Source organism: Tupaia chinensis, unplaced genomic scaffold (genome assembly GCF_000334495.1).
Source record: "Tupaia chinensis unplaced genomic scaffold, TupChi_1.0 Scaffold000333_1, whole genome shotgun sequence".
In the NCBI taxonomy this organism is placed as follows: Eukaryota; Metazoa; Chordata; class Mammalia; order Scandentia; family Tupaiidae; genus Tupaia; species Tupaia belangeri.
Window position 1 is genome coordinate 3,326,028 of NW_006159827.1, and position 10,000 is coordinate 3,336,027.

Here is a 10,000-nt window from a genome sequence, read left to right on the forward strand (position 1 = left end):
CCGCAATCCCTTCTCCTCCATTCTCCTCTCAGGATCTTGGGCACGCATGCACACATGCCCAGCGTGAGTTCTAAGCCACTGGGTCCGGGACGTGAACCGCGGTCAACTACGTGGGAATCCAGCAACATAGCCATTATGCTAACTGCTGGTTCCCTGTCATCTGCTTTTTTAAAGTATATTTATTTATGATGGAGGTGGACAGAGGCATCCCCAGCAGGGTCCCCACACAATGATTCACCCCTAGTCTTACACAGTTCAGATCATGGGTATGTTGGCACAGGGCGGCATGGTCAGGGAGGTCCAGGGACAGGAACTGAGGACTCATTTCATATGTGTCACTCACTGACCAATCCAGCTGTGTCACTGCTGTGCTGCCAGCTGCCCTCTGCCTTCCCCACTCTGCCCCATCATTTTCCGTAAGAATTTTCCATGTCAGAGAGCAAAAAGTAAGACAGGAATTTGGTGGACAGAATAGCCAGAGGTGGAGGGCCCTGTTCTCTACATGAGGTCCTTGGTGTTCTTGACCAGTCTGTGGCTCCTGATAGGTTTGTGTAGGGAGACCCAAGCCAGCCTGCACGCCTGCATTGCAGGTGCAATTCAGAAAGAATGTCCTGAGCACATATTACATGCAAGCCTCATGCCCCCTATCACTGAGTTCTCTCATTGGCAACCGTTCTACCACTGGATGATCACTCTCTAGGTGAGTCAAAAAATGCCCTCAAAGCAGTCCTTATCTGCTCAAAGAGGACGTTAGCAAAGACGCTGTGTTTTTCATGTGTTTTCATCATTTATTTTGTCAGTGCAGCCAGCCATTCAGAAATCGTGTGCTGCGGAGGAAGCAAAGAAAGACCAAAATATTTTGCCTTCTATGGACTGAAAAGTCTTGGGAATCCAGGAGGGAAAATGAGGCACAAGCTATATACAGAAATATTTCTAGTCATAAATAGATAAATCCAGAAAACTAAATTCAGAAAACAAAATGACCCCTGATAGCTGAGCTGAAACAAAGATGGAAACTGATGGAGGGGGGAGGATAATTAAAATTAAATTAGTCTTTGCATTTTAGAATTCTTAAAGAGCATAATGGATGCTCTTAATTCAGTACATTAAATGTAACTATTTCAAATGGCAATTCCTTCCATTCAGATTATTTCAGATGATGACCAGTCTAACCTCGTCCTCCAGGAATGTTCTTCTGTCGTACCAAAGTGAGAACTTCTCATTTAGTTCTTATTTTGTCTGATGTGGTCCCGGTAGATCAAACGTCAGTTTTTACTTTTTTGCAAAGACTTGACGCATTGCTCATGAATGAGTTGGAACCATGTGAGCTGTAGAGTAGATGCCACCCTGTCTTTTATAAACAAAGTAGGCATGACTAGGTGGAGATCTAATAACATTGTGAGACAAAATATTGAATATTAAGAAAAAAATCATTTCTAAATCATAAACTCTCTGGAGCAAGGACTGTGGTATATTCCTTTATAATCCTGTCCCTACTCTTGGATCAAGTCCAGGCACACAGTAGGTGTTCAGTAAAGACATGTTGAATAATTTCTTGACTATCTTTGGGGATACAACCATCAATATTTGCACCATCAAAAATTCCTACCATTCTGTAAACTCATAGAGGACAGGGACCAGGTCTCACTGTTTTTCTATGTTCTACACAGAAGAGACAAATTGTTCATGGAACTGAAGGAATTGAACTACCAAGTATAACTTTCTTTTTTAAAAATTATTTATTGGGACCAGCAGTTAGCATGATGGCTATGTCGCTGGACTTCCATGTGATTTTTCTTCTTCACTGGCAGTTCTCTTTTCTTTCTTTAAATGTGAGAATGCAGAGGGAACCAGCAATTAGTGTAATGGCTATGTCGCTGGACTCCGGTTGACTGGGTTTCTCCCTCTGTCCTATTGTATCACCCCACACCTTGTGGGTTTTTCCTGAGAGTAGTCCCACTGTTACATCCTGGGCTCAAACTCTGTTTCTAGGGATCCCAAACTAAGTCAGGGAGAAACTGACAACATGAGGCAGAGAGGCAATGCTTCCTGAATGGTTTTAAAAACAAAAGGCAACATTCCATTAGTATTGCAGTGACAGCTGACATTCTATAAATGCTCGTTCGCAGATGGACCCTGACTAGCGGGAGGGCTTGAAGAAGAGCATGAAAAGGATTAAGGAACGATGAGACCCTGTTGATAGTGCCCGCCTCTCTCTCTCATCTTGCCTTCATTCTCTCTCATGGTTTCTCTCCTAAGAGAAATAAAGCGAGAATCAACTTTTTTTTTTTAAATGTTTTTCATATGTGAACTTTTGCTCAAAATAGTTCTTTTCGAGAGTTATATTACTTTCTCATTTGCAGTGAAGAAAAACCGAGGTCCAGGTTGCTTAACACGCTTGAGCAAGTTCATGACCCCAGGTCTTCTGGCTCAAGGCTTTGCGTTCTTTGTGCCTGACCGCCTCAGAGTCTGCCTTCCTTTCCCGATGCTCTTCTTCGTTTGAAATTCTCGTTTTGTGGATGCAAAATCCTCTGACATTGCTTTGCCATTCACTTCTAACAATCTAAAGCTGCTAGATCACCTTGGATTCCTTTACACACACACACACACACACACACACACACAAAATGAAACAAACCATTTGAGCGATTTGACTCCATCTAAATGTCAGAGTTTTATTGCTTTGGGCACAGGCCATTGCAAAACTTCTAGACCAAAGATAAACAGTTACAATGTGTTCTGCAGGAAAGGTTATGATATTTCCTACGAAACTGAATAAAAGAAAGTTTCTGCCTATACAAATGAATAACCTCTCTGAATCTATTTTTCAGAGATGTAGTTGTAAGCTTGATTAAATTATTTGGCATCATATTTATAAATCATAACATCGCTCTGTTTCCCCACAAACCCATACAACTAGAATTTGCCAATTTATAATGAAATAAATAAAAATACCACCATAACCTGCTTAGGCAGAGAAGGCCACACGTACCTCATGAAGACCCTTCTAGTTGTAGAGACCCATCTCTCCTACAGGACCATAGAATTAGCCGAGGGAAGTCTGACCTGGAAGACCCTGCAGTGTTACTGTCTATGTCTAGGTGTGACCAGAGGTGTGTGAGGGGAACAGGGATGTCCTAAGGATGTCCAGACAGATACATGATGTCCAGCGCATTAGCCAGAGCTCTCCAGAGAAACGGAGAGATGAGAATCTGTGCATCTATGTTTGCACATTTATATGTGCACATATAAAATATACATATATAAAAATATGCACACATATAAATACATATGCAAAAATAGGAGTTCTGTGTGTGTATGCATATATCCTTGACTTATGATAGGGTTACATCCTGGTAAACCCATCATAAATTGAATCTACTGTACGTCAACATGGGTTTGGGTGGACATGATGGGATATAAGACACAGAACACAACGCGCCCCCGACACTGGGAACAGAACACCCTGTAGCGTGTGGGTTGTTGACATGCTTGATCACATGGCTGACTAGGAGCTGTGCTCACTGCCACTGCTCAGCGCCACAGGATTGTGGGACTGCCTAGTGTCAGCCTGGGAAAAGATCGAAATTCGAAATTCAAAAAAAGTACAGTTTCTGTGCATTGTGAATCATTTTCATACTATCATAACGTCAGAAAAAAAATCATGTTGAACCATAGCAAGTCAGGCAGTATCTGTACAGACAGTGCAGCTGTAGGCTGTGTATGTGCGTGCGTGATGTCATGGGAGTCCACATTCCGCAGGGCAGAGACCCAGGGAAGAGCTGATGTGGCAGCTCCAGTCGTCATGCAGAATCCTCCCTTGCTATGGGGAAGTCAGTCTTTCGTGCTTATACCTTCAATTGGTTGGATGAGACCCATTCATGTTATGGAACATAGTCTGTTTTACTCAGTTGGTGGATTTAAATTTTAATCTCTTTTTTTTACAAGTTTTTTTTTTAATCTTTTATTTTAAGAGAGCTTTTTGGTACAAGGTGCATACACTCACTGGAGAGACAGGCACAGAAAGCAGGAAATTACCAACTCCCCACCCCGGGGAATGGCCACACTGCAATTGCTTCTCCTCCATTCTTCTCTCAGGATTCTGGGCATCCACACACATGCACCCGGTGTGAGTTTCAAGCTGCCAAGTCCAGGACTCAAACCATGGTCAGCCATGTGAGAGTCTAGCAATGCAACTATTATGCTATCTGCTGGTCGGTCCCTATGTCAATCTAATTTTTAAAATACCCTCGCAGTGACATCCAAATTTCTGGCCTAACCAAGTTAACACATAACATTAACTGTCAGAATCTGGAACTAGGGTATCAAATCACGCCGCTTCCCTTTTCTCTGGGGTTATGCAAATCCGTGCGGTGAGAGGAAGCGAAGAACTGAACTGTCTGTACCAGTGGATGGAACTATTGGGAAACGGTCACATGTCTGGAACAGCCAGGTGTGAATGGACGTCTGTTTCCAACGACCCTTGTGCCATTCCCCAGGCCTGAGCTGCCCTGCTCCGTCATCTCTGCACGCCACCTCCCCTAGATGTCTCCCGAAGTTCTCTGTGACAGACTTGCCATTCCCTCCTCTGTGCAGCTGGCTCCCTGTGCACGCCTGCTTCTGAGCTGCTCCACATTCTCCTTTCTTAGAGGCATTTCCCGGGGTCCCCAGTGGCACTGAGTCCCATTTGTCTTCATGACGAATTGCTTGTTAAGGCTCCTTCTATTGGCTTTCTTCCCTTCTCTGTCTCATTTCCCCCTCTTCTACTTCTGTTCCTGGGATCATTTGGGAAATGATCTTGTTCTCAGGGTCTGCTCTGAGGGAACTCAAAGCAAAACAGTGGGCCTCCTAAGAGTACGCCTTCTTTGTTCAGTTTGGGCTAACCTTGTTGTATATTTCTGATGAACAGTCCGTACGAGAGGCTTAAATTGGATACAGAACAGGATGCAACCACAGATTAGCGAGTATAAAATTTCGAAGAGTTGCATGAAAGGCGAGGCTTGTTACCTCAGTGTCTGTTCTATTTGCCCTATTGAGAGTGAATTGTAGTGGCGAACATGAGAGCATGAAATTCCACTGGCCATCTCATAGTCAGAAACTCCACACACCTCCCTACCACAGAGGAGCTCAGGGACCAGATGGTCACGCAGTGGTAAAATGTGATGCTCTGTGATGCAATCCCACACAGGAAGGTCCCTGGTTTAGGTCTGGAGACCTGGCACGTGCAGTTTATAAATCTGGGACTGGCTGAGGGTCGGAGGTCGATTGCAGTCTCAAAACCCTGTTGGGGGACCAGTAGTTAATGTAATGGCTATGTCGCTGAACTCCCATGTGGTTGACCGCGGTTCGTGTCCCGGACCCAGTGGCTTAAAACTCACGCCGGGCACGTGTGCGTGCGTGCCCAAGATCCTGAGAGGAGAACGGAGGAGAAGAAATTGTGGCGTGTCCATTCCCCCTGGGGGGTGATTTCTCGTGTTCTGTCTCTCTGTCTGTCTCTGTCTGGCAAGCGCACATGCCGTATAGAAAAAAACCTCTCCAAAAAAAAAAAAACAAACCCTGTTGGGTGTGCTATCTCTCCTTCTCTGTCTCTCTCTTTCTCTATCTCTTTATCTCATGGAAGACATTAATGAACTTAAATGAAAAGTAGAGATGGAACCAGCAGGTGATATAGTTGTTAAGGTGCTGGACTCCCATATGACCCACCGTAGTTCAAGTCTCGGAACCAGTGGCTTGGAAATCACACCAGTTGTGTGTGCCCAAAATCCCAGAAGGAGAATGGACAAGGGACTGTGGTATGGCCATCACCTTGGGGGGTGATCTCTCACTTTCCTTCTCACTCACTCTCTCTCTCTGGTGAATGAACATGCCCAAGGGCAAAAACCTTAAAAGAGAGAAAAAGAGAGCTCAATACTTAAGACTTTCATGTAGTAGAGAGGGTCATAACTATCCATTGCATAAATGTAGGTCCCTCATCCGAATTATTCTAAATGAGGTAGAAGGTGTCTGACACAAGGCTCAAAAACTACATATATCTCTCTTTTTCACTCATGCTATTGTTTTAGTGACTATTTACTGAGTGTTCTGGAAGGATTCAGCAGTAAGCCAAACAAGCAAATCCTTTTCTGCCCAGAGAGTATTCTGAAAATGTGACATTTAAGAAAAAGACTTAGAGAAGGCAGAGGAGTGGGCAGGTACAAATTTGAGAGAACTTTCCAGCAAAGGAAACAAATTCAAAGACCCTGAACACACACCTGCATGCACATGCACACACACACATGCACACATATATTTACATTTGGTGCGCTAAAAATATAATCAGAAGGCCAATGAGGTCAGAGAATGATTAGGGAGAATAGCAGGTAAGGTCTAAGAGGTAGGGAAGGGCCATAGAGCAAATCAGTTGGGATCCAGTAATGGCTTTGACTTCAACTCTGACTCTCATTGCAATGGGAAGTCTCTGGGAGATTTCAGCAACCCCGTGACATGAACGTCTGTTTCATGGTTTCACTGAACCGTCCATGAACTGTTAGGGTTTCCACGAACCGTCTGCTACATGGTTTCAAAGGATCACTCTGGCTGCTTTGGCTTGATTATAAGTGCAATAGTTGGCTATTCATTTGTGATGTCATTTAGGTAGAAAACAAAGCTTAGGGAAATAAGCTGATGGATTCTCCACCAGAGGAGGAGTAAGCTACCCAAGAATACTATCACACAGTGTCTGTCCCCACCAATGAGGAGCGTCATTGCACTACAGTAGCTGAAGACCATGGTTAACCAGACAACCAAACAATTTCCATGAAGACAGAGCAAGATCTAGCCAATGAAAGAGTGACATTCTCAGGGGGGATTTCCTTAGTCGCTAGGCTTTTTCCAGAGCCTGCCTGGGTTGGCTGTGAAATGAGAGTTTGTTTTCCCTACCAATATCTGGGAATCGAAGGACTCTGATCCAGGAATCCAGAGACTCGGGTCTGCGTCATTGCACTACAGTAGCTGAAGACCATGGTTAACCAGACAACCAAACAATTTCCATGAAGACAGAGCAAGATCTAGCCAATGAAAGAGTGACATTCTCAGGGGGGATTTCCTTAGTCGCTAGGCTTTTTCCAGAGCCTGCCTGGGTTGGCTGTGAAATGAGAGTTTGTTTTCCCTACCAATATCTGGGAATCAAAGGACTCTGATCCAGGAATCCAGAGACTCGGGTCTGCAGTGTGGCTCTGCCACAAGCTTGCTGGGCCAACCTTGGGACACGTCTAGTGTGGCTCCGCTGTTCTGGCTACTCGTTTCCAAGTTTGGGCAGCGTGAGGCAGTGTCACATCTCTGCCGCATTTTCCAGCGTGTTTGAGGCTCTCCTGAGACAGTACGTCCCGGAAGCATCTTGTAGCTTAGAAAGCTGTGATCCATGCAAGGGCACTGTCACTACGTTTGCCCAAGTCCTAAAGGAACAACGCATGCCACTGAAAGAGGGCTATGACAAATTGACAAATGGAAGGCATTAAGTGGTAGCTGTCAAACCTTGCTTTGTGCAGCAGTGGCAAACATTGTCCTCCATTAAGATTCAGAAGCACCACACGAATGCACATGAATTATCATACCCAACGGCCAGGGGATGTTTAGCACCTGCAGCATAGGCATAAATGGAGCCAGGAACTGGGATGTCAGGCTGGACGAATGTCTCCAGTACTCCATGGGTAGACAGCATTGGCCCCAGGATGGATGGCGTGAACCGAGGTGGCAGAGAAGGGTTCCGCTGAGAAGGTAAGACCTGAATGATGAGAAGAAAGACACCCTGGGGAGTCTGAGGTAGGGCTGTCATTGTAGGAACCAGTTAGGAACCACGTGGTTTGCGCATACACACAGAGTAGTTCGTTGTAAGATAATCGCAAGGCTGGTGTAGCCGGCTTCCACCACCCCTTGGGCCATCTCTACCTGGAAGGCAGGTGGAGAGCTCCCTCTAACATTCTAGAGCTTCTCCCTCTCCCATCTGCACCTCCTGGAACTCCGCCTGTGGGCGTTAGTGCTCCATCCTCACTCACAGAGCAGTTTGGAAACTCTGGGGAGTTCATGCCCTGGAAGAGCCCTTGGCTGGTTGGGGACCAATCTGTGGGTGAATGCCCCAGGCTCCCCCTTCTCTGGTGGCGCAATTCAGAGATGTCGCCTGCAGTTTCTCAGAGGGTCCCCAGCAGAATTGAGTCCCAGTTGCTCACAGCAGAGGACTCCCCCCGACCCCTGGGGGCTCATCCCTTTTTTGGAGGCTGTCCTCACGAATGACCACAGACTCGGGGGGATCAATTTACAGGAACTTGTCTTCTCTCAGTCCTGGAAGCTGGACGCTTCAGATGACGGTATTAGCAAGCTGCGTTTTTCCCAAGGCCTCTCGTTTGTGTGTAGATGGTGCTTTCTCCTGTGTCCTCACACGGTCTCCCTGCTGTGGCGTCTGTGTCCTAATTGCCTCCTCTTATACAGACACCACTCATAGGATTAGGGCCCGACCCCTCTGACCCCATTTTACTTTAATCACCTGTTTTGTCCTGGCCCCAAATACAGTCACAAGATGCGTGGAGATTTAGGACATCTGGTATGAATCTGAGGGATGCGATTTGGCCCTTGACTGGCACATGGCACAGATACGCCCTCCTCTCCCATTACCTCCACACCCCTCCCCCATGAACCACCTCACGCAAATCCGTATCTTGGGTCACCTTTGGGCAAAACCGAACTTAGCAGGGAGTGGTGAAAAATCGTGGGCATTTGGAGAGTACAAATCCACCCGAAAGCATGCAAATGCATCTTAGAAAAAATAGCAAATAAACAAGCAGACCTCATGCAAAACACCCCCTCCCCCCACAGTTCATTCATACCTGTTTGTTCTCTCTGCCCAGATACATTCTGGGTTGGCTGTTACTTCTGTGTGTGTGTGTGTGTGTGTGTGTGTGTGTGTGTGTGAGAGAGAGAGAGAGAGAGAGAGAGAGTGTACGTATGTGTGCATGTCCACGTGTGGTGTGCATGTAAGGAGTCAATCCTCTGAGTTGAAGAAAACATGTATAACTTAAAATAAAAAAGGAAATAAAATTATCCGTGGTATAATTCTGCATCCTGGGGCTTTAAAAAGGCTCTTAAATCTTACTCTGAGAATGTGAGTCAACATTTACATGATGCTTACACTTAAAAAAGGCTGCGTTATTCCCAGGCATGTAAGTGGGGGAGCTGAGGAGTGGGGACACCCTGCACCCTATGAGAAAGGCCCAGGAGGGACACCCCCCTTACTGGGCACATCATTTAGGATGTAGTGACAGATTTGCCCACTAGAGGGCACTGCAGCTACAGAAACAAGAGAAGATGTGTCTTCCTGGGCCCAAGTGATTAGATTAGGAAGCTGGCTGTACCAGCTTTCTGGTTGAGATCACAGACCCCCCTTTGGTACTTGGGTGTGAGTTACACCAATCATGGCGATGTTCAGGATGCTGGAGCTGATGACTGGATCTGTAACCACCACCACCTGGTTGGAAGTTGTTTGCAGAGACAGTTGTTTGTTACGGATAATGCAACGTTCTCAGAGTAGTCTCTCCCCTTAGTTAAAGCTGGCCGCAGAGCGGTATTAAGGGGACGGGACCTCAAGGCTGAAGATCAAATGTTAAATTCTGGCTCTGACTTTATTTGGCATCTTGAGTTTAAACAAATCGTCTACACCGAGTCTATCTCAGTTTCCTAATCTGTAAATCAAGAGTAATGAACCCAGACCACAGAGTTTTGATGGATGAGAGGTTCTGGGGTTTCATATATTTTAAAGGACTAGCAACCTATGGAGATACAGGATGTTCTTATAGCAGACCACTTCAGTCTAAATTTGCAAGAACTCGAGGAAAGCTCTGTTTATTACACAGAAGTGACTGTCAGGATATGTGGTATACTTCCTAAAATTCTACCATTAGGTATTAGTTTATTTGAACAAATGGCCTCTTTAATGAGCACATTCTCCTGAAACGGCACACTTACGGTAAAC